General features: G+C 48.4%; 1 long non-coding RNA gene across 2 annotated transcripts in view; it reads right to left on the bottom strand.

Annotated features, from left to right (window-relative positions):
• Positions 1-985: 985 nt before the first annotated feature.
• Positions 986-24,977, bottom strand: part of LOC311234039 — a 66,935-nt gene continuing 42,943 nt past the window's right edge. For both annotated transcript variants that reach the window (XR_014620058.1, XR_014620059.1), the window contains one exon: positions 986-1,441. This is a non-coding gene — a long non-coding RNA (uncharacterized lncRNA). The remainder of the gene's footprint in view (positions 1,442-24,977) is intronic.

Raw genomic sequence — 24,977 nt, 5'->3', positions numbered from 1 at the left:
TGTTTTATAGATGGCTAGGTTAAACACAAGTTTTTGTTTTTAAGAGGGGGGGTTTGACTTGATTTTATTTCAAATATGCAACACAACAAACAAACATCAAGTACAGATATAGCCTTAAGCCGTTCAAATAATAAATGTATAAAAAAAATGTAATAATAATGAGCTAAAAGAACCGATAAGAGTATCGATAAAGTACCGAACCGTTAAGCAGTGTCGATAAGAGTAGTAGTATCGATAAAATCCTAACGATACCCATCCCTAATGAATGTATGTATGCATCCTGTATGAATGCGCTGGTGAATCTTTAAACCTCCAGAGGAACTGAAGCGTGTTCCACATTGGTCACAGTAGTACGGCTTCTCTCCTGTATGAATGCGCTGGTGTTTCTTTAAGTTTTCAGACAGACTGAAGCACGATCCACATTGGTCACAGTGGTAGGGCTTGTCTCCTCTATGAATGCGCTGGTGTCTCTTTAAGTGGCTAGACTGACTGAAGCTCTTTTCACACTGGTCACAGTGGTAGGGCTTGTCTCCTGTATGATTGCGCTGGTGTTTCTTTAAGCTGCCAGACTCACTGAAGCTCTTCTCACAGTGGTAGGGCTTGTATCCTGTATGAATGCGCTGGTGTGTCTTTAAGTTGCCAGACTCACTGAAGCTCTTCTCACACTTGTCACAGTGGTAGGGCTTGTCTCCTGTATGAATGCGCTGGTGTAGGGCTTGCGTCCTGTATGAATGCGCTGGTGTGTCTTTAAGTTGCTAGACTGACTGAAGCTCTTCTCACACTGGTCACAGTGGTAGGGCTTGTCTCCTGTATGAATGCGCTGGTGTCCCTTTAAGTTGCCATATCTACTGAAGCTCTTCTCACACTGGTCACAGTGGTAGGGCTTGTCTCCTGTATGAATGCGCTGGTGTGTCTTTAAGTGGCCAGACTGACTGAAGCTCTTCTCACACTGGTCACAGTGGTAGGGCTTGCCGCCTGTATGAATGCGCTGGTGTATCTTTAAGTCTCCAGAGCTACTAAAGCTCTTCTCACATTGGTCACAGAGGTAGGGCTTCTCTCCTGTATGAATGCGCTGGTGTATCTTTAAGTGTCCAGATTGACTGAAGCGCGCTCCACATTGGTCACAGTAGTACGGCTTCTCTCCTGTATGAATGCGCTGGTGTGTCTTTAAGTTTTCAGAGATACTGAAGCTCTTCGCACACTGGTCACAGTGGTAGGGCTTCTCTCCTGTATGAATGCGCTGGTGTATCTTTAAGTCTCCAGATCTACTGAAGCGCGATCCACACTGGTCACAGTAGTACAGCTTCTCTCCTGTATGAATGCGCTGGTGTTTTAGAAAAGCAGCCTTTTGGATGAAGCTCTTTCCACACAGGTCACAGCAGTGAGGCCTTGACTCATTCATATCTCTGCATGTTGTTGGGGAGCAATGCAGCAATTGTACCTGGAGAAGAGAGAAGTACACCAATGAACAGTTCAGATTTTGCATTCGTTCAGTTTGTATTTCTCAAGTTCTAAAAATGTTTTATGCTCCAAATTTAGTTGATGTGATTTAAAAGTGAATCTGCTCCAAGGGCGGTTATTGAAAACTGGCCAACATTAAAAAAATACTGAGATAAATCCCAAGAGGCAGTTGCCTGCAATATGACATTGTGGTTGTATCTGTCCTTGTAACAATATCATTGTTGTTCCTAGTTTGTGTTGTTTTTTGGAGCAATTAAGAGTACACAGCCCACCAGTACAGATAATCCAGTCTGAAATTATATATTCAATGGAATTCATTTCAAACCTTTATTTATACTCGTGAAAGCACTGAGGTTTCCCTCATTTACAGTGATGACGAGTTAACAAAGGACACAAATATCATAACAGTTAATAATTACAATGAATTACAATTACTACAATGATGGATTAAAAACAATTACATGATTCAGTACATAGGTCAAGTGCAATGCCTTTAAACTCCATGAATGACAGGAATGTTCCGAGCTTTAGTCTTTTGCAGGGTATTCCATGTGTATGGAGCATCGTAGGAGAAGGCAGATTTTCCAAGCTCAGACCGAACTCGAGGCACCCTGAGCACAAGCCGATCATTCGAACGAGTTTGGTAGGTGGATATTATATTAGCAATATCAATTATACATGTCAATTAATCCATGTATTGATTAGCCAAAGAGTTTGTAATAGCCAAAGAGTAGCCTATTGATCATTAGTTTGTAATATATCTATCAGATCAAGATCATGAATTAAGATCACTTTTTGTCTGTTTCTTTCAAGTCTTATAGTATCCAGCACATTGCCAGCCTATAACCTTTCAGTCTGCCCAGCACCAAGACAACTGTTGGCATTGCAGCCTTGATGCTGCTTGTTAATCCTGTTGTGGCCTATGGCTGAAAGGAAAGGTAAAGTAGGAAATACCTTTTTCTGTTGATTTGGTCATATCCGTCTGTCATAGTAGTCTTTAGTGGTCTGTCTTTGACCAATTCATTGACAATGTATGTCTTTACAGCTACGATAGACCTATCAGAGGTTGTAATATTGTGAAGAGAATGAATGTAATATTTAATTGTGAAGAGAATTCCGTCATTGCAGATGCTAGCAGTTAGCTGACCATTATTAACCCTTTCAGTGCCAAACACGTAATATTACGTTTTTGCTCGCCAGCGGTTGAGTGCCAGTCACGTAATATTACGTTTTTGGATAGTTTGTCCTTTTTTTCGATTTTAATATCCTATTCAATGTCTGTATGTTGCCGTTAGAAGGCATACTGCGACTCCGAGGGTGCAGTACCGGCCAGATCCTCCCAGGTGGCAGTAGCGAGAGTGCAGTAAACCCTGTTCCAGACCCTGTGTTACACTCAAATGTCTCCGGGCGCAGTTTTTCAGTAGAGGGAAGCCTAGAGGTTCAATCGATCGCATCCAAACGTCTACAGGACATCTGATGCATATGTTGTGGTGGGTTTTGTTGTGGACCAGATGGACAGCAGATGGAGATCAAACAATTGGAATATTATTTTTGGAATACTCCCGATCACAGGTAGGGATGGGAATTGATAGGATTTTATCGATACGATTCCATTATCGATTCTGCTTATCGATTCGATTCTTTATCGATTCCCTTATCGATACCGGATCAATTTATAATTTAAATAGATAAATTGGAAATGCAACAGAACTAAGCTGGTTAGAATAACAACATGCAACTTGAAATTTCTGATTGTCATTTATTGTTGAGCCCCCATGTCAGGGGCGACAGTGGCTCGGGAGGTAGAGCAGTCGTCTGGCAATCCGGAGGTTCCCGGTTCGATTCCCACTCCTCCCGGGCAGCGTGTCGATGTGTCCTTGAGCAAGACACTTAACCCCTAACTGCTCCCGATGAGCAGGTTGGCACATTGCATGGTTGCCTCCGCCGTCGTTGTGTGAATGTGTGAGTGATTGGGTAAAATGTAAGGAACAAATTGTAAAGTGCTTTGGATAAAAGCGCTATATAAAAAAGCAGCCATTTACCATGTCAGAAAAATACAAAAACTGTAAAAAATAAAACATTAACTATAGCCTACAACACTTAAATAAAATAATGTATTTGAAAATAAAACATTAACTATAGCCTACAACACTTAAATAAAATAATGTATTTGAGATTCTCTTAAAATGTATTTATTTTTTTATTCTTAAACTAATTTAATCTATTGAATAACAGGTCGTTATTCCTCTGACTTCTGACACACACACACACACACACACACACACACACACACACACACACACACACACACACACACACACACACACACACACACACACACACACACACACACACACACACACACACACACACACACACACACACACACACACACACACACACACACACACACACACACACACACACACACACACACACACACACACACACACACACACACACACACACACACACACACACACACACACACACACACACACACACACACACACACACACACACACACACACACACACACACACACACACACACACACACACACACACACACACACACACACACACACACACACACACACACACACACACACACACACACACACACACACACACACACACACACACACACACACACACACACACACACACACACACACACACACACACACACACACACACACACACACACACACACACACACACACACACACACACACACACACACACACACACACACACACACACACACACACACACACACACACACACACACACACACACACACACACACACACACACACACACACACACACACACACACACACACACACCTCCCCGGCCCCTGTCCTGTAAGGTATTGGCTTGTGTTGCTACACGGACACATTTGTATGTTGCACCACGGAACTTCCTGTTCCTGTCTTACAGATTACAGACTTGTAAACAAACACTCCGTCTTCTTATTACACAACAGCCCCCACCGCTGTTTTATTGTATTTGTACCTGTACTATCCGCTGTCAGCTGTTTATCTCTCTCTGAGAGCTTGATTAAATAGCGTTAGCTCACGTTAGCTCCGCGGCTAATTTTAGCTCACCCTGAACTAAATCAATGACTAGTGTAACTGAGGGGTACAATTCCCTGACTGTATTGAGAGTATGGTATCATTAAACCACTACTTAGTTATGTACTTTAATTACTGGCCATACAGTACATGGTATATCTGGTGAACACCCACACAAGAATACGGCAATGACAAAGAAAGTTCTAGTTAGAGGTATTTATTATTAGAGCAGCAACGGTAGGTTACAGATTGAGAATTATAATTGCGCTTGTAAGGCGAAGAACACTTAAAGTAGGTCAAGAGCGTAAGTCCATGAGAATAGTAAGATGGGTATAACTGACGCCACCTGTAGCATAGTAATTACATAAGGCACACTCGTAGTCAGCTGGAGACACTAGGGGGTTCCCTCCGGTTGTAAGCCGGCAGGGTAGAGGAATGTTCGGGAGCAAAGTCTGGATCAACGCGGAATAACGAGGCTCCAGATACAGGAGCCAGTGCAGTACTCCCTTGGTCCGCAGACAAAGCAACAGCTATACTCTGCATTCGCCGGTGTAGGTTCTCCGGTGTACATATCCAACGGTTCTCGTCTAGGACTCCTCGGGTGGTGGCGCGAGTTTAGGCCGCCCAGCCTGGATAAGTGCACTAGCTATAGGTACGACGAACCGGTGGTAATGCTGGTCACGGAGAACGGTAGCCGCACGATACACTATAAATAATAGACTATTACTTCACAATAGAATAAGTCGAACTCGACGATACGGCGTTAAACTCTGACACTTTAGCTATCTATTCGCATGCGGTTCTCAAGGCTCTATTCAGGGGCAAAGAGGCCCACTTCACGGCACGTTGTATCGTGGTGAAGGCTTCAACTTTTAGGATACTCAGTACTGCTGTATCCACCTGCGACGTATTTATACGTAAGGTGAATAATCTAGTGCCAACCTCAGTTCTGTCTCGTATTACTGCGCAAACCTGGACATGTTGAGACATGCCTTGGCGGTGGCTTTGAACTTGCCATTGCATATGGCCGTTGGCGCCTAGGGGTCGCTGTCCAATAGGAGAAAGAATATTATGGTCTGGCTTGTACCTAGGTAAAGGGATATTCCGTGTATATATACAAAGAATATACAAGGGATATCAAACGATATACAAATATTATACAAGGTATCTCAAGTAATAAATATATATATATTCGGTTTAATCTGACCCTTTGTAACAGCCGCCTCCTAATTAGTCCGCACCTAATTAGATAAGCAGAGACAGATTAACCGTCTTGTCCACTACTCAATGTCCGTTGTGGGGAGTAGGGCAATTCACAAAGTCAGTGGGTCATGGTCGTCATCAAGGGAGTCAGGGAGCCTTGGCAACTCTATCAGCCTCGCCACGGGTCGGGTGTATGTCCGTCCCTGGACAAGAACTTCTGCCGCTCTGACCTTTCCGTCGGCACCAGTGATCACTTTGCTTACGCGGCCGGCCGGCCACATAGCTCGGGGTAGTGACTGGTCTATGATCATGACGACTGTGCCCTCCGTCAAGTTGTCTCTATCTTTTACCCACTTCTGGCGGGTCTGCAGAGACGGCAGATAGTGGAGGAGGAAACTGTTCGAAAACTTGTCAGCCAATACTTGACTGTACCTCCACATTCTTCGGCCGTTCGCTTCCTCAGGTCTGTACACCGTCTGTGGGAGCGCGGGGTCCAGCCGCCCAATCAAGAGAGTGTTGGGGGTGACTGGGTCGACATCTGCTACATCACTTGAGACGTAACCGAGGGGCTTTGAGTTCAATACTCCCTCGATCTCTGTGAGGACTGTCGTGAGGACTTCTTCAGCCACGGTCTGGGCCCCAAGCATGGCGTACAGGGCTGTCTTTATTGAACGTACTTCTCGTTCCCAGGTTCCCCCAAAGTGAGGGCGTTCGGGGGGTTAAACTGGAAGTCAATCTGAGAGGGAGCGAGGTGGGTCTTAAGTTCTGGGCCCATAGCTTGGAAGCTCTCTCTCAGCTCTCTTTCTCCGCCTTTGAAGTTTGTCCCGTGATCAGACAGTAATATAGACGGTTTTCCTTTCCGCGCTGTGAATCTCCGGAAGGCCATAAGGAATGAGTCCGTACTCATGGTTGGAAGGAGTTCTATGTGTATCGCTCGGGTGGTCATGCATTTGAATACAATACCCCACCTCTTCTCCGTCCCTCTTCCTTTCTTCACATACAGCGGGCCGAAGCAGTCCATGCCGGTGGAGTGAAAGGGCTTGTCGCCAAGTCGGAGGCGACAGGGAGGCAGGTCAGCCATCCTGGGTATACTGGGCTGTGCTCGCCACTTGCGACAGTCTAGACAGGTCCGCTGGAAGCGTCGTACTGCTTCTCTTCCTTGCAGTATCCAATAGCGACGTCTGATCTCAGCGAAGACTCTCTCTGCCCCAGCGTGGTGCACATCCTCGTCGTATTTCTTTATGATGAGCTCTGTGACCTTGTGTCGGCTGTTGATAACTATAGGGAACTTGACGTCATCCGTTAAGTCCGGGGCCCTTCTCAGACAACCACCCACTCTGATGAGATCATGGGCGTCGCGCTCAGGGGCCAAGTGGAGCAGTCTGCTGTCTGACGGGACTGGCTTTGATCCCTGCAGACAGTCTAGCTCGTCGGGGAACGAGTCTCTTTGGGCTCGCTGTAGCAGAAGGAGTTCTGCTTCTTCGTAATTAGCTGCATTAATGTCAGTAGTGGAGGGAACCTCAGGGTGGTGCCACAGGAATGTCTTTAACTGCGCACTCTCAAGGGTGGGGCAGTCGTCTATGTTAGGGTCGGTGGGGACTGGTGTGTGCGTCAACCCACAGAACATAGATTTCTTCATCTCTGCCTCCTCTTGACTAGCCTCCCGTGGGTGGGGGTTAGGCCACTCTTCTTCCGGGAGCTTGAGGAACTCGGGACAGTCACTGTAGATATTGTGACGTGTGATGACATCTGCTGGGTTCTGTTTTGTGTCCACGTACCTCCAGCATGCTGATTCTGTTAAGTCTTGGATCTCTGTGATTCTGACTCCCACGAAGACCTTGTATCTACACGAATCGGACTGGATCCATGTGAGTACGGTCATGGAGTCTGACCACAGGATTGTTCTTTGCACCGGGATGGTGAGTTCACGTTGGATTAACGTGGCGAGTTGCGCTCCTACTAGGGCTGCGCAGAGCTCTAGACGCGGGATCGATTGTTGCTTGCAGGGGGCTATCCTTGAGCGAGCCAGGATGAAGGCGGTATGTATTTCTCCTCCCTCCTCTCGGGCCCGCAAGTAAGCCACCGAGCCGTAGGCTACTTCTGAGGCGTCGCTGAAGACGTGCAGGTCCATCTGGCACGTCTCCAGCCGCACTGTGGGTGGGAAGTAACTGCGGCGTATGTTGACACCTGGGAGCGAGTTGAGTTCCTTTTCCCACTCTCTCCATGTGGAAGCAAGGTGGTCGGGTATGGGGTCGTCCCAGCCCTGGTCCTTGTCCCACAGCTCTCGCACAATCATTTTTGCCCTGGTGGTGTAAGGTAGGATACATCCCAACGGGTCATATTGTCTGGCGAGTGTTCTGTATACACTCCGTCTGGTGGTCGGTAGTGAAATCGACCTTCCCTGCTCCTTGGTCAGGGGTGTGTGTCTGTAATGGAGCGAGTCTGTTTTGAAGCGCCAGACTAGTCCTAATGTCATTTCTTGGGATTCACCTGGGATGGTCGCCATCCAGGTCTCGCTGCTTGCTGCCTTGTTCTCTGGGGAGAGGCTGCGAAGTACTTGAGGGTCGCTGCTGGCCCACTGCCGGAGATCAAAGCCGCCTTTGATCAGGGAGGCGCAGAGCTTGAGTAGGAGGGCCTCGGCCTCTTCTGGCATCGAGACGCTTTGTAGACAGTTGTCCACGTAGAAACTCCTCTCTACACTTTGTCGGACCTCCTCGTCAGCTGCTGGGTCCTCTGCGACATGTTTTTGCAGTGCGAACGTAGCACAGCATGGGCTGCATGTGGTTCCGAAAGGGAGGACCTCCCATTGGTAGATGGATGGTTGCTCATCCCCGATCCTCTCTCTCCATAAGAACCGCAGCAGGGGCTTGTCCTCTTCCACTAGTCGCACCTGCAGGAACATCCCTTTGATGTCGCCGCTGATGGCCACCTTGTCTTGGCGGAAACGTAGCAACACGCCTAGTAGAGAGGGGCCGAGTGTTGGGCCGGGCAAGAGTTCTTTATTCAGATTCTGTAGTCCGATCTGGTAGCTGCAGTTGAACACAATACGATCCTTGCCGTTGTGGTGGACCTTGTGGTGGGGCACGTACCATGATTCGGTCGTCTGATCGGCCTCTTGAATGTCCCGCTGTGATTAGCTTGTCAATCCCAGCGCGGCACACAGTGGCCCGAGTGGGGTCTCCGGCTAGACGCCGCTCGGTGTTCAGCAGACATCGCTCCGTCGCCCCTTCCGAGGCGTGGAAGGTGGGCACACCCTCCCGCCTCAAGAGTGGAGCTGCGCATCTCATCACTCCATTGACCCCGACTCTCCCCGTCCTCTGCTCGAGGAGGGCTATGGCATAAGTGTCTTCCTTTGAACGAATGTGTTTCTTTTCGTTCTTAAAGGGCATTGTGTCTAGTGTCCATAGCCTCTCGACGTGCTGTAAGAGGGTGGTGTCTTCTTCTGTCATTCTGGAGTGGAGGCAGCGAGTGGCTGCTGGTCGGTTGGGAGACCTGGAGAGGGGGCCTTGTAGTGTCCATCCTAGGCGGGTCTCGACTGCTGCTGGACAGCCTCTGGGCCCTATGTGGACCCGGTCCGTTGGGACGATGAGGTGTGCGTGGTCGGATCCTATGAGCAGGGTCGGGGTGGCGCCGTCGATGAGCGGTATAGGTAGTTGACGTAGGTGCACGTATTTTTCCATCAGCTTGGGGATGGGGTAGGTGTACTGTGACAGACCTATGTCTTGGCTGGTGAAAGCGTTAGTAATCCTATACTGCCTCTCGGGCTGCCCGCTTGCTGCGATAGTGAAGGAGACGTTTTCACCCTTTATTGTCTTCAGGTCTCTTCTTATAGTACGAATCGTCATTGTTTCTTCGCTCCCCCGCAGACCCAGCCGGGCTGCAGCGGATGCGAGGAGGAGAGTCTTTTCTGACCCATCGTCAAGGACGGCGTAAGTGTCCATGACCTTGTCCTCGTAGCTTAATATCACTCGGACCACTTTCAAGAGCACTCGGGAGCTTCCGCTGCTGGCGGGGTCGATATCCATGACGTTTACTCTGGTGCTGCTTGGGGGTGCGAGTTTCTTCCTGTTGCTGTCATGCAAGACATCCAAGTGGGCGCCGTCACACCTGCTGCATTTCTTCTTTAGGCGGCACTCGGCTGCCATATGGCTGCGCGCACAGCGGTAACAGCGGCGGTTGGCTTTGATCCACTGACTCACCTCGTCAGCGGTCATCTTCTTGAAAGTGTCACATTGAGACAGCCAATGTTCTTTCTCGCAGTACTGGCATACAATCTTCCACTTCTCTTTCGTCGAGGGGGTGTTGTGGTTCTTGTGCCGCAGTACTGATTCGGCTTGGTGCATAACGGTCACCAACCGGCGGTTATCATTGGATCTCCGAGGTCCATCTCTTGGGCTTGGTCCACTCCGCACAAACGTATCCAGTCGTAGGCTGCTGACTTCTCTCGCGAGGAAGTCGGCCAGGTCTAGGAGGGATGGCTCGGGACCGTCGGGATCACGGTGGTCTCTCTGCCGCCTAAAGCGTTCTTGGCGGGCTGGAGGGAGCTTCTCTAATATTCGTTCTACATTAGAGTTAGCATATAGTTCGTGTCTCCCTTTTTCCTTTTGGGACCCCAGCATCCCTACCAGGGATTGTACCTTGATAGAGAGGTAATCCAATGATCGATTGTCTGTGGCTGGGGGGAGACGGTCAATATTCCTTATTTCTTGTATCACGTAGTCCCATATGCGTCCATAACGCTGGTCGAGGGCTACTAGAGCCGCGGAGTATGGGGTGCTTGAGTTGGAATATGCCAGCGCTATATTATGCGCTCTGGGCACCTTGAGATGCTTGAGGAGGATAGCATATTTGTACGACTCATCAGGGACGTCGGACATCATAGTCTCTAAGCATATCCGTAATTCCGTGTACTGTGCTATGTCCTCGTGCGTAAAGTCCGGGAACGTCGGTGTGCCAAGGTGAGATGCCATGGATGGCTGGCACATCGGTGAGCGTTGGGGGAGAGGCCTCCTGGGCGAGTCTCCCCGTACGTGTTGTCGTGGGCTGGTACTTGGTGGGTACCAAGGCCCGGGTAACCAGGTGCTGTTCCTCGGTGCTGGTGTGCGTCAAACTCACCCTTGAGTTGAGTCGGGGGTTTGTAGCGCAGTGCCTCGGGGGTGAAGTCTGGGCTGTACTGGACCTCCTGGTCCTGTGGAGTACGTTGCTGCTGGTGGGCCCGACCTTCCTCCTCTTCCTCTTCCTCTGCTAGGTCTTCTAGGTCTTGAAGTCTTCTATTCAGTCTCTCGGCGGCATAGGCCGGTTCTTCCCGGTTGCTGGGTCTCGTATGGACCGGTCGGGGAGGGGGTTCGAAGACGTGGATAGGATCCTTCTGTTGGCCGGGCTCCGGGTCACTTGGTCGGGTAGGGGAAGGTGCCCTAGACCCTTGTCGTGATGATGCCCTGGAGCTCCGTGCGGAGAGAGGGGGTGTCGCCCTGGCAATCAATTGCTCCATTATCTGTGCCTGTAGCCGGTCGCGCTCTGCTTCGCGCTTGATGTGAGCGATGTCGCGCTCTGCTTCGCGCTGGGCTTGGGCTGCGTCGCGCTGTGCATTGGCGGCGTCGCGCTGTGCATTGGCGGCGGCGCGCTGTGCATCGGCGCGGTCTCTTTCAATATTCTCTTCCGTCTGGAGGCTTCTGGTCTCCAGGCGTATGCGGTCGTCTTCACTCCTTTGCTGCGCCTGGAAGCGCTCTCGCTGGGTTGCAGAGTGTTCGCGTTCACTAAGGGCTTGCGCTTGGAGTTGCGCAGGGTGTATGAGGGTGTATGAGCAGGGTCGGGGTGGCGCCGTCGATGAGCGGTATAGGTAGTTGACGTAGGTGCACGTATTTTTCCATCAGCTTGGGGATGGGGTAGGTGTACTGTGACAGACCTATGTCTTGGCTGGTGAAAGCGTTAGTAATCCTATACTGCCTCTCGGGCTGCCCGCTTGCTGCGATAGTGAAGGAGACGTTTTCACCCTTTATTGTCTTCAGGTCTCTTCTTATAGTACGAATCGTCATTGTTTCTTCGCTCCCCCGCAGACCCAGCCGGGCTGCAGCGGATGCGAGGAGGAGAGTCTTTTCTGACCCATCGTCAAGGACGGCGTAAGTGTCCATGACCTTGTCCTCGTAGCTTAATATCACTCGGACCACTTTCAAGAGCACTCGGGAGCTTCCGCTGCTGGCGGGGTCGATATCCATGACGTTTACTCTGGTGCTGCTTGGGGGTGCGAGTTTCTTCCTGTTGCTGTCATGCAAGACATCCAAGTGGGCGCCGTCACACCTGCTGCATTTCTTCTTTAGGCGGCACTCGGCTGCCATATGGCTGCGCGCACAGCGGTAACAGCGGCGGTTGGCTTTGATCCACTGACTCACCTCGTCAGCGGTCATCTTCTTGAAAGTGTCACATTGAGACAGCCAATGTTCTTTCTCGCAGTACTGGCATACAATCTTCCACTTCTCTTTCGTCGAGGGGGTGTTGTGGTTCTTGTGCCGCAGTACTGATTCGGCTTGGTGCATAACGGTCACCAACCGGCGGTTATCATTGGATCTCCGAGGTCCATCTCTTGGGCTTGGTCCACTCCGCACAAACGTATCCAGTCGTAGGCTGCTGACTTCTCTCGCGAGGAAGTCGGCCAGGTCTAGGAGGGATGGCTCGGGACCGTCGGGATCACGGTGGTCTCTCTGCCGCCTAAAGCGTTCTTGGCGGGCTGGAGGGAGCTTCTCTAATATTCGTTCTACATTAGAGTTAGCATATAGTTCGTGTCTCCCTTTTTCCTTTTGGGACCCCAGCATCCCTACCAGGGATTGTACCTTGATAGAGAGGTAATCCAATGATCGATTGTCTGTGGCTGGGGGGAGACGGTCAATATTCCTTATTTCTTGTATCACGTAGTCCCATATGCGTCCATAACGCTGGTCGAGGGCTACTAGAGCCGCGGAGTATGGGGTGCTTGAGTTGGAATATGCCAGCGCTATATTATGCGCTCTGGGCACCTTGAGATGCTTGAGGAGGATAGCATATTTGTACGACTCATCAGGGACGTCGGACATCATAGTCTCTAAGCATATCCGTAATTCCGTGTACTGTGCTATGTCCTCGTGCGTAAAGTCCGGGAACGTCGGTGTGCCAAGGTGAGATGCCATGGATGGCTGGCACATCGGTGAGCGTTGGGGGAGAGGCCTCCTGGGCGAGTCTCCCCGTACGTGTTGTCGTGGGCTGGTACTTGGTGGGTACCAAGGCCCGGGTAACCAGGTGCTGTTCCTCGGTGCTGGTGTGCGTCAAACTCACCCTTGAGTTGAGTCGGGGGTTTGTAGCGCAGTGCCTCGGGGGTGAAGTCTGGGCTGTACTGGACCTCCTGGTCCTGTGGAGTACGTTGCTGCTGGTGGGCCCGACCTTCCTCCTCTTCCTCTTCCTCTGCTAGGTCTTCTAGGTCTTGAAGTCTTCTATTCAGTCTCTCGGCGGCATAGGCCGGTTCTTCCCGGTTGCTGGGTCTCGTATGGACCGGTCGGGGAGGGGGTTCGAAGACGTGGATAGGATCCTTCTGTTGGCCGGGCTCCGGGTCACTTGGTCGGGTAGGGGAAGGTGCCCTAGACCCTTGTCGTGATGATGCCCTGGAGCTCCGTGCGGAGAGAGGGGGTGTCGCCCTGGCAATCAATTGCTCCATTATCTGTGCCTGTAGCCGGTCGCGCTCTGCTTCGCGCTTGATGTGAGCGATGTCGCGCTCTGCTTCGCGCTGGGCTTGGGCTGCGTCGCGCTGTGCATTGGCGGCGTCGCGCTGTGCATTGGCGGCGGCGCGCTGTGCATCGGCGCGGTCTCTTTCAATATTCTCTTCCGTCTGGAGGCTTCTGGTCTCCAGGCGTATGCGGTCGTCTTCACTCCTTTGCTGCGCCTGGAAGCGCTCTCGCTGGGTTGCAGAGTGTTCGCGTTCACTAAGGGCTTGCGCTTGGAGTTGCGCGTGAAGGCGCTCTCGTTGGTCTGCAGATTGTTCGCGCTCACTCAGTTGTTGAGCCTGCAGGCGTTCTCTTTCCATGGTAGAGTGTTCGCGCTCACTTAGTTGTTGCGCCCGGAGGCGCTCTTGTTCCATGGAAGAATGTTCGCGCTCACTAAGCGTCTGTGCTTGGAGTCGATCGCGTTCAGTGGAGGCTGCCAGGGTGGCGCTGAATGCCTGCGCCAGCATCTTGTCCGCTTCGCTGGGGGAAGACACTGATGGAGGTGATCGGCTTCTGACAGTGCTCGTTGGAGATCTGTTCTCTTGGCGCGCCCCGAGGTCTATCTCCTGGGCGCGCTTCTCTCCTGGTAGTGGGTCGGGTTCTGTCCCTGGAGCGCTTTCTTTATCCTGGAGCTCTCCGGGGACCGTCCCGTTGACGTTGTCTGGGGGTATAGTCATGTCATGTCCCCCCTGGTCCCCCCCGTGAGCTTGGTCAGTTACGTTAGAACCCACTAGGGTCTCTACTGGCAAGGTCGCCTGGTCGGTAGGATTTGACATGCTTTTACTATCCGCTTTTTCCGCATTTAACGTCTGTATAAAGCTAGGTATTAGACTGACAGCGTATTCCTCTAGGTAGGGAGGTGGCTGACGTCTGCGCTGCGGGCGTTCTAGCTTAGGAGAGCCGCTTGGGGAGTGTTCACCGCTGGCCATGGTTAATATCAATATTATATTTAGATATTACACTGATATTCCTCCGGCTCGAAGGACCAATTGTAACTGAGGGGTACAATTCCCTGACTGTATTGAGAGTATGGTATCATTAAACCACTACTTAGTTATGTACTTTAATTACTGGCCATACAGTACATGGTATATCTGGTGAACACCCACACAAGAATACGGCAATGACAAAGAAAGTTCTAGTTAGAGGTATTTATTATTAGAGCAGCAACGGTAGGTTACAGATTGAGAATTATAATTGCGCTTGTAAGGCGAAGAACACTTAAAGTAGATCAAGAGCGTAAGTCCATGAGAATAGTAAGATGGGTATAACTGACGCCACCTGTAGCATAGTAATTACATACAAGATACAGGAGCCAGTGCAGACAAAGCAACAGCTATACTCCAGTATGCACGACAGCATGGATGAAAGCTAGCCAGCCTCTGTGGTCCTAGAGGCGGGCTCGAGGGTGCTCCTCACAGGGGTAGATCCCACACAGCAGTGGGGTAGACGGTTCTCTGCTCCAGCAGCCACAGTACCAAAGCAATATAATCCAGCCGGAAAAGGCTCTGCATTCGACGGGTGTAGGTTCTCCGGTGTACATATCCAACGGTTCTCGTCTAGGACTCCTCGGGTGGTGGCGCGAGTTTAGGCCGCCCAGCCTGGATAAGTGCACTAGCTATAGGTACGACGAACCGGTGGTAATGCTGGTCACGGAGAACGGTAGCCGCACGATACACTATAAATAATAGACTATTACTTCACAATAGAATAAGTCGAACTCGACGATACGGCGTTAAACTCTGACACTTTAGCTATCTATTCGCACGCGGTTCTCAAGGCTCTATTCAGGGGCAAAGAGGCCCACTTCACGGCACGTTGTATCGTGGTGAAGGCTTCAACTTTTAGGATACTCAGTACTGCTGTATCCACCTGCGACGTATTTATACGTAAGGTGAATAATCTAGTGCCAACCTCAGTTCTGTCTCGTATTACTGCGCAAACCTGGACATGTTGAGACATGCCTTGGCGGTGGCTTTGAACTTGCCATTGGGGGTATGGCCGTTGGCGCCTAGGGGTCGCTGTCCAATAGGAGAACGAATATTATGGTCTGGCTTGTACCTAGGTAAAGGGATATTCCGTGTATATATACAAAGAATATACAAGGGATATCAAACGATATACAAATATTATACAAGGTATCTCAAGTAATAAATATATATATATTCGGTTTAATCTGACCCTTTGTAACAACTAGGTTCTAAAGCATTCAAGTAGTTTTCACTGCACATAGAAGTAGCCAAACAGCGGGAGCATTTCGGGAGCATATTACCAAAACCCAGGCAATTTCGAGCCCTTAATGAATCAAATAGAGTCTGCCATGGCTACATGCTAACGTCATTGCGCAACTGTAGGAAAAACCTGGCAGCGATAATGGAATCGAAAGTCACGGGAGCCACACGGTTCCAGGCATCGGCCAATGGGAACCGGTTTTCGATTCCCATCCCTAATCACAGGTAAGGACTATCTGACGTCAATTTCAGCTTGATCGTGCAATGTTCTCATACACATCCAGCTGATAATCGTTTTGTGTTCAAAGCGAATGCCGTTACTGGCAATCAAAGTATCATAAACGACCCCCCCCCCCCCCCTTTCATGCATTCATGATGAAACATAATAGCTATTATATACATTTGATTTGGAAATAGTAGCGTGTCCAGGCAAGAAACGGCAATGCTTATAGTAGAATTCAAGAATTCAGTAGAATAGCGCCCTATTACTCGCCTTTCCGGGAATTATCCCGGATCATTCTGAAATTATACTTATATTAACCACAGGATAACGCTTTATTTTTTTGGAAACATGTGGAAATATGTAATGTAACTGTGACAAAATTATAATTTTATTTTTTAAACGTATTCAAGTATAAACATCATAACCATGTCACAACAGCAGTTATAATGTATATTATCATCAATACGTTAGTTTACCAATAGGTTAAAGTGTAATTAGTGCGATTTTAGTATTCGTTTTTGTATTGTTGTGATCGCGAAAGTCGGCCATTTTGAAAAAGCGACAGTCTGTAATTGTAGTCATTTTGACGCCATTCTGAAGAAGACATCCAGAGCTTTCAATGAGCGTTGACATTTTTTTAAATAAAAAATACACTTCCCAAAGGCCTCTAGGTGACTTCAAGCAAATTACTTCTGTATGCATTTTTTAAATATCTCTTACTCGGGATAATATACCACAAAACTGAACGTTATTGGCATATATTGGAGCGCAGTTAATTTGTATCCGCTATTTTGAGCATTTAGCAACAACCAGATTTGAAATCAGTTTCAAAATGGCTGAACTCTTAGCTTTTTGCGGGTACAGAATATCATATAATGATCACTTAACCCGCATGCTATCACCCCTTTATTGGAGATCTTGGACTTGTCAGAGGTCAGGATGAGGTCAATGGTAGTCTGAGTTGACTCACATACACGTGTGGGTTGCGTGATTAGCTGGCTGAGGCCGTGCAGATCACAAAACCTATTGTAGGATTTGAAGACGGGTGCATCTTTTTGTTGCATATCCGTGGGGGTGAAGATCCACCGCACTACGGCGTACAACCCGCAGGGCAACGGACTTTGTGAGCGGTTCCATAGGGACATGAAGGCCGCTCTTCGGGCTGCCCTTACGGATGGCGACTGGGTTGACCGCCTCCCGTGGGTCTTGCTTGGTCTTCGTTCTGCCCCCAAGGAGGACCTCCAGGCCTCGTCCGCCGAGCTGGTGTACGGCCAGCCGCTGCGGGTCCCTGGGGAGTTTCTTCCGGAGGCCACAGCGTCCTGGTCCGTCGCCTCCCATCGAACAGGGTCCCGGGGTGTTGCCGATGCACTTATTCCCATTCCAACATCCCGCCACTGCCTTCCCCAGTCCTACATCCCCAGGGACCTGCCATTGGCCAAATATGTTTTCATCCGGCACGACAGCCATCGGACCCCGCTGCAGCCCCCTTATGACGGGCCTTTCCGTGTCCTGGAGGCAGGCACTAAAAACTTTGTTGTGGACATGGGAGGCAGGCCGGAGCGGGTCACTATAGACCGTCTTAAGCCTGCTCACTTGGACAAGGACGAACCAGTTAAGTTGGCCCTGCCCCCGCGGCGGGGGCGCCCCCCGGTTTCGGCTCAGACCCCTGCCCTGTCCTCTGTTCCGGCCTTGGCCCCTTCCGGGGCCCGGCCGCTGGTCCCACTTATCTCCCTTAGTCCCCCTCTGGTTAAGCGCAGTCGGTTCGGCCGCTTGATCCGTCCCCCTCCACGTTGACTATTTCGTGCTGTGATCTGTTCACTGATGGACTGTTCACTGGCTATTAATTAGTTGCAGTTTTTGCATTGGTGAATTCTGGGGGGGCCTGTGTGGTGACCTATATTAAGAGACATTCACCAAGGTGGGCTTGTGCCTTTAAGAGTGTGGGTTTTACTGTTTAGGGGACAGGTTAAATACCACTTCCGGTTCCGGGTTAACTTTGTTGTTATTTGTAAATGCTATGTGAGTGAGAAGTAAAGTACCTCAACTCGAACCACGTCTCTGGCTCGCTACTTTCTTATCGCCACAGCACAACGTTTTTGGCGTCGGCTGGCCCTGCAGCCCCACTACCCGACACCAATGTGGACAGAAAAACAGTCAGCTGAGCAATGACACTGGCCGCTGCTAAATTCCATCCTGTGGCGGTATAAACATCATCAGCCCATACCGCCACCTGCCGGGCCGACTCGCCCTCAGGCGTCGGCTTCCGGGTGGGACACCGTTCAACCCTGCCAGGGAAAAGGATCGATGCTACCTGGCTCTCAAGCCAGGGTACACCTGCCTTGCGCCCTGTTGTCAGCCCATTCACCCATAAAAAGGGGAAATAAGCCTCAGCAAAACCCCCCACATTAGCTACCGACTGACCTATATCAATGAACCGGTTAAGAGGAGGGAAAAGTGGTGACAGCCCACAGCGGGGAACAACGGAACAGTGACCCAGCATCGTAGCATTAGCATTAGCCGCGCGCTCCATGATAGCTTGGAAAACATCCAACTCAGAGTCATGACGACAACGTTTACCCAGATATCCTGCCCCTTGCTCCAATACACAACTCGGTTGTCTCCCGGGACAACGAGCAGTAACACCAACGCCAGCATTGATGCCTGGTGGCGCAGGCCCTACCTGTGCGCGACCTAGCCCGACAGCTAGCCGCCGTGCGACGTCCCTCGATCCGCTGTCAGAAGACGAGGAAACCCCAGGACAGGCCCGATGCGCTGTTAGAATGTGCCGAGAAGATTCCAGGGGCTGGCAGATCTCCGGCGAAAACCCAACATTGTTCAATTTCCTTCTGCATTTCATAACTACTAGTTCATGGAGTGCACTGCAGCGTCCATGATGGAAACAAAAAAGAGGAAGGGGGAGTGTGACCATGTCCAGTGTCTTATAGGGGGACACTGGGGCGGGGCCTGGTCAAGTGCATGGGTGCATTGTTTTCATTAATGAAGCACAGTAGGTGCTGGAGATAAAGATATATCTCAATATGGCGAAGAGCGAGACGCGATGCCAGTAATGCTATATAACTGCCACTGATCTCGTTCAGTACCTTCTTGAGATCATGTGTACAAAAGATCTAAGGAAATGATTGATTGATGATTAAACAGAAGGTTCTGTAGATACAGTACTGAATTCTCCCATCCGGACCAATGCAATTTGAAATATTATTATATAATATAGAATAGCAGGCTTAAGAAATGACCTTATTATAGCCAATTCGCACATTTATATATATACATATATTATCTTTCAAATGGCCGAGTTCAATTTGGATTTAGTATCACCAGGCATGCATAAGAACAGAAATCTACTGTACTTTTTTATTTTCACCACGGTGCAACAGTTTTGAAACAAATTTCAGATCTAATTGTTGCTGCATGCTAACAATAGGGAAGAGAAACTAACTGCGTTTCAATATTTGTCAAAAACATTACGTTTTGTGGTATATTATCCCAAATAATAAAAGTTATTAAAAAAATGCATACAGAACTATGAACCTTGAACCCCATAGATTCTTTCAGGAAGTGTAGTTTTGAAAAATTCCAACGCAGATCCAGAGCTATGGATGTCTGCTACAAAATGGCCGCAAAAAAACTACAATTCCCACGATTCAAGGTTTCCACCTTAACCTATTCCTAAACTAACGTATTGATGATAATATACATTATAAATGCTATTGTGACATGGTTATGATGTTTATACTTGAATACGTTTGACAAAAAAAAATGTACTTTTGTAGAACATTCTGGGGATATTGATTTATGACATGATGTCATTTTGGGACCGGTACCGGTCCCATCGGGTGGAAGAGGTTAAGAAATAAAGAAAAATTTGGCATTTTATCGCACTTTAATCTTTGTGCACTCCAGACCGCGCAGAATGTTTCTCAGTGGACCTGTTCCAGGCATACCGTTTATTCAGTTGCACAGTGTGCATTGAGTGACGTCAGAAAGTTATAGCCAACATGGAGGAATCTGTTGAGACTGCGTTGCTTGGCCCCGTTGAATGGGATGTTTCGTTTTGATATAAAAAACAACCAGATGGAAGTGTCGATAAGAGAACAGTAGCGTGCCCTGTGTGCAACAAAGACTTTGCCCATCACCGGAGCGTTTCTAGCCTACACTATCACCTAAATGCCAAACATGTTGGCGCTACTATACGGAAGCTAAATCTAACACCGGTGAGGCTAACAATACCCAGAGTACAAGCAAGCAGGGTCGCCTAACCACACTAGACCAGATGACGGGATTCAGAGCTAAAATTTGTCAGACCAGGCGGCTGGCAGGCCTGTACACTGCGATGATATGATCGCAAATGGCCCCCTAATTTGGTCCGTGCGAGTTTAAAATAATATCTGGGGGCAAGCTTGCGAGTGGTGATTTCAACCCTTCATTCGCATTTCACTCCTAAATTAATCCATACAAATTGTAGTAAAACATTAGCCTACAACCAGGGCTGTACAGTGCAATATAATGTTGCGGTTGTAATTTCATTAGACAGACCAGCGCGGACCTTTAATAACATGCAATTTAATTGACACAAGCAATGAGCTAACGGTAGCTTCTAACCAAGGTCTCCATTAGGATTATGCTAAGCTAACTAGCGATCTCTGCTAACCCTGGAAAACGGTCAAAGCGGACTCCACAAGACTAGTTCCATTCGTGAGGAAAGGGGGTGGGTTATATTGACAACGCTTGACAACAGAAGTTTAAACATAACTTCATATTTATTGGTTATTCGTTTCTGTATATCATTCAATTCCCATCTCCGTGTGTCTCCATCTCTTCCTGTTTACATTCGAGTGTGACGTCATCACCTACGGCAGCTTAGAGGATCAAAACCCGAAGGCTCTCTCTCTCTCTCTCTCTCTCTCTCTCTCTCTCTCTCTCTCTCTCTCTCTCTCTCTCTATGATTTAAAGTAGCCAAATGTTACACACAGTATAAATACTAACTGGATAGTTGATGATATAAACATTTAATTTCATTATCTGAAATATTCTAAAATCATTAAGTCTGTGTGATTATTATTTTCTCACAGTAGTGTGTATATATATATATATATATATATATATATATATATATATATATATATACACACACACACATATATATATATTATATATATATATATATGTGTGTGTGTGTGTGTGTGTGTGTGTGTGTGTGTGTGTGTATATATATATGTGTGTGTGTGTTTGGCTAAAGTGGATAGAAAACACAGTACTGTGTAAAAGGCACCCAAGAGTTTTTATATAAATTGTCTTAGATGTAAATAATTTTTTTTATTAGTGTGTCAGTAGACTACTCTTAGTACATTTTCATTAAATTATTTTTTAAAGCATCTTCATGGTTTAATAATGCAAACATATGTTGCAGGGACTTATTATAATCATCATATTGGCGTGACTGTATGCATCAAAGGGTTCAATCAAGCATTTTTAAGTGCTTTAGAGGAAATGTCAAAATATTGCGATATCATTTAGAGGCCATATCGCCCAGCCCTACTATAATGGTAAAATAGTTATTTAAAAATGTGCCCCTAAAAAATATTCTTTGCCCCTAAATTTCTCATTTAGGGGCAAGTGTGCCCCTAGTGAAAAAGCTTAGCGTACAGCCCTGGCTGGGTAGCGCAGTGGACTAAGCACTCGCCTACCACCGCAGATACTCTGGGATCGAATCCCGCTGTCAGCGGTACCTCCAGCTTGGTCAGTCGTCCTAACTACTAACACAATTGGCAGTGTTAGCGGGTGGGAAGCCGGCGGGGTATGTGTCCTGGTCGTTGTAAACTGCGGTTCCTACTGGTCGGTCGGGGCACCTGTTCAGCAGGGAAGGGATCGGGGGGAAATAGCGTGAACCTCCGCACGCATTACATTCCCCCAGTGAGAGTCCTCGCTGTCAGGTGAAAAGAAGCGGCTGGCTGACTCCACAAGTATCAGAGGAGGCATGTGGTAGTTCTACACCCTCCCTAGGCCGACAGTGGGGCAATGCGCGCAACGACCAGGAAGGGAATTGGCATAATGACTAAATTGGGATGGGAGCAAAAAAAAATACATAAAAAGTGAGAACAAAGATTATAAAAATAAAATATATATATATACCGGTATATAATTTGTACAAATAAATAAAATAAATGGTCAGACCAAGTGTAACAAATGAACTAACTCACTGCTGGATTGCCGTGGACTGTAGACCACTTTCGGTGGTCGAAGATAAGGGGCTAGAAAATGAGCTGCAGATGGCATCGTCTGACACAACATATAAACTGCCGTGCAGAAAGACAATGTCCAAGAGAATCCAGCAGCTTTATGAACACTGAAAAAGAAGCAAAAGAGTGTGTTGCTCTGACTGGGGATCATTGGACCTCGGTAAGCAATTCAAATTACATTGGCGTGACTGCACACGTGATTGACAGGGAATGGCATCTTCAGTCATTTGCCTTAACATCTGTCTGTGGCAGAGGCCTGGGACGTTCAACAAAAGGTCACCACCAGTGGTGCAGTGGCAAATTGACAGTAGGTCAAACGCTCCACGCGCGTGCGCGCGCGCGCGCATGCACAGTTTTTTTTGGCTGCTCTCGTCCTGCAGCTGGATACTATTGCCTCACAGCGCGGCCGTCAGCGCGCGGCCCAGAGAGCGCCGCTGGCTCTGCGGCTCTGCAGCTGCATGCTTCTCCGGGAGTCCGGTTGGATAATGCCATGTAAAAAGCGATTGCGCGTACTTCAGCCTCAGTGAGCGAGGTATAACGCCGTTATACCGAGTTATACCAGCACTGCAACACTGGTCACCACACTCGGAACAGACAGCGCCTGAACCATGATCACTGGAGCAAGACAGCTCCCTTTCCAGCACATGCCGTGTGTTGCTCACATGTTGCAGAGGGCCATCACTGTTTGCCTTGGTGACAGCAGGTTTACTGCCATGTTGGCAAAGTGTTGCAAGATTGTAGGTCACTTTAAACACAGCCCTGCCAATACGGATTAACTACACCAGCAGTAAACCGTACTTGGGCAGGAAAGAGCCACTGATACAGTTTCCACAAGGTGGAATTCAACGCCCTTTATGATCTCTAGTCTCCTGAAGAACCAAGAGGCTGTGAAGGCTGATTGATTGATTGATTGATTGAAAACTTTATTAACAGATTGCAGAATGGGTACAGTACAGTACAGCTCAATACATACAATTGTTAAGGGGATGCAGACCAGAGAAAGACTTTCGTCTTGTTTACATCAGGGTCCCCCATTTTCAATTCATCGTAACATATATGACATATACATGACATACAGATAGACAGTACTGCTACATCTATATATTTATGACATACCAGATTTGTAAATACAGTACGGTTTGTGATACAAAAAGAGTCCAGAAAAAAAAGGTATATACATTTGACGTAGAAACTGTACATTGGATTGAGTAGGTGGGGGGGGGGGGGGGGGGGGGACTGTACATTGGAGGTGGTTGGGTGGGTGGGGGGGGGCGGAGGTTGGGTAGGAGGGGTGGGTGGGGGACACTGTACAACTGTACAAACAAAACTGTACATTGGATTATTGACAAGACCATACTTGGTAATTTACTGTACATTGGAGGGGGTTGTGTTAGGACATTTACAGGGGCCAGTTTCGAATTGCAGTCTCCCGTAGGTGTTTTTTGAGAGTGTTTTTGAAAGTGGGTAGTGATTCACATTCCTTTACAGCTTTGGGTAGGGCGTTCCACATTGATGTGGCATAATTGCGAAATGTGTTTAGTCCCTTGTTTGAGCCGAATCTGGGTTTAACATGATTTGTGGAGCTCCCTCTGGTGTTGTGATCGTGGTATTCACTGACCTTTGGGAAGTATTTTGACATGTACATGGGTACCTTGGTCGTGTAGTGTATCTTGTAGACCAGGCCCATTGCAAGTTGCTGTACTCTGTAAGGCTGTCCCCGAACCCTGTTTTTAGGGTTCGAACGTTCGCCAGGGTTTATTTTTACATTTTTTAATAATTTTTTTTTTAATAATTTTTTTTAAAAAAAATTTAAATAATAATTTTTTTTTTATTGTATTATTATAGATACTACGGAGGGCGGTATTGCATAGTCTATTGGTGAAAAACATGTTCTTTAGAGTGGTGGCTGTTCATGTAAACATGTAATTAAACAAAGCACTGCATCAAAAGTTACTACTTATGATAAACAATAGCCCTTGCAGTCACGTAAGGGGCTAGATAAACAAAGGCATTCGTTTTGTGGCATTAACGTTATATAGTTAGTGTTACACGTTCAATAACAGGTATTCACTCTTGGTCGACGGGGAGCCGGGAGGAGAGGCGCATGCCTCGGCTCCTCAACAGACCCGTCGGACGGGCTCCCAACACGCCTGCCGCCCGTCCGCCCTACCACCGTTCCGAGGTAGACGGTGACCGGGTCTGTTGAGGAGACGAGGCGTGTGCCTGCTGTTGTTTCCAACGCAACCACCTCCCGCCATGAAGCTCGCGCTCCGTGGCCGAAAAAGGCTGGTATTCATTAATGATCCTTCTGCAGGTTCACCTACGGAAACCTTGTTACCGATTACTTCCTCGGCGGGGAGCTAACTACGGCTCCCCGGTAGCTACGGTAAGTCTGTTGAGGCTTCTCGCAAGCAGATCAATGGCGGCATTGCCTGAAGTAAAAAACGAATAAACGCTTGCCGATTGGTGGTAACAGCAGAGGCGGGTGCAAGCGGTGTGTGACGTAATTGGCAGAATCGCCTGTCAATCAAAATAGAGCTCTGGTTGAGAAATAGTAACCCGCTGCAGCCCGGCAGACCATACTGTTTGAGCCGAGCGCCTCGCATTCACATCACCTCAACCCCGTGCGCATCCTTTATTTTTTTTCACCGAACGTTCGAACCTATTAATTAAAGTCCGAATGTCAGCGTTCGAACGGAACGTTCGGGCTCAGCCTTAGTACTCTGTCGTCTACTCTAAGCCATCCTAAGTTGTCAAAGTGGGCAGGGGTGAGGTGGGTTCTAGGAGTAAGGTCAA

Source organism: Notolepis coatsorum, assembly GCF_963971535.1.
Source record: "Notolepis coatsorum genome assembly, chromosome: 9".
NCBI classification, from domain to species: Eukaryota; Metazoa; Chordata; class Actinopteri; order Aulopiformes; family Paralepididae; genus Notolepis; species Notolepis coatsorum.
The sequence above is the reverse complement of the archived record's forward strand: the minus strand, read 5'-3'. Positions and strand labels throughout refer to the sequence as shown.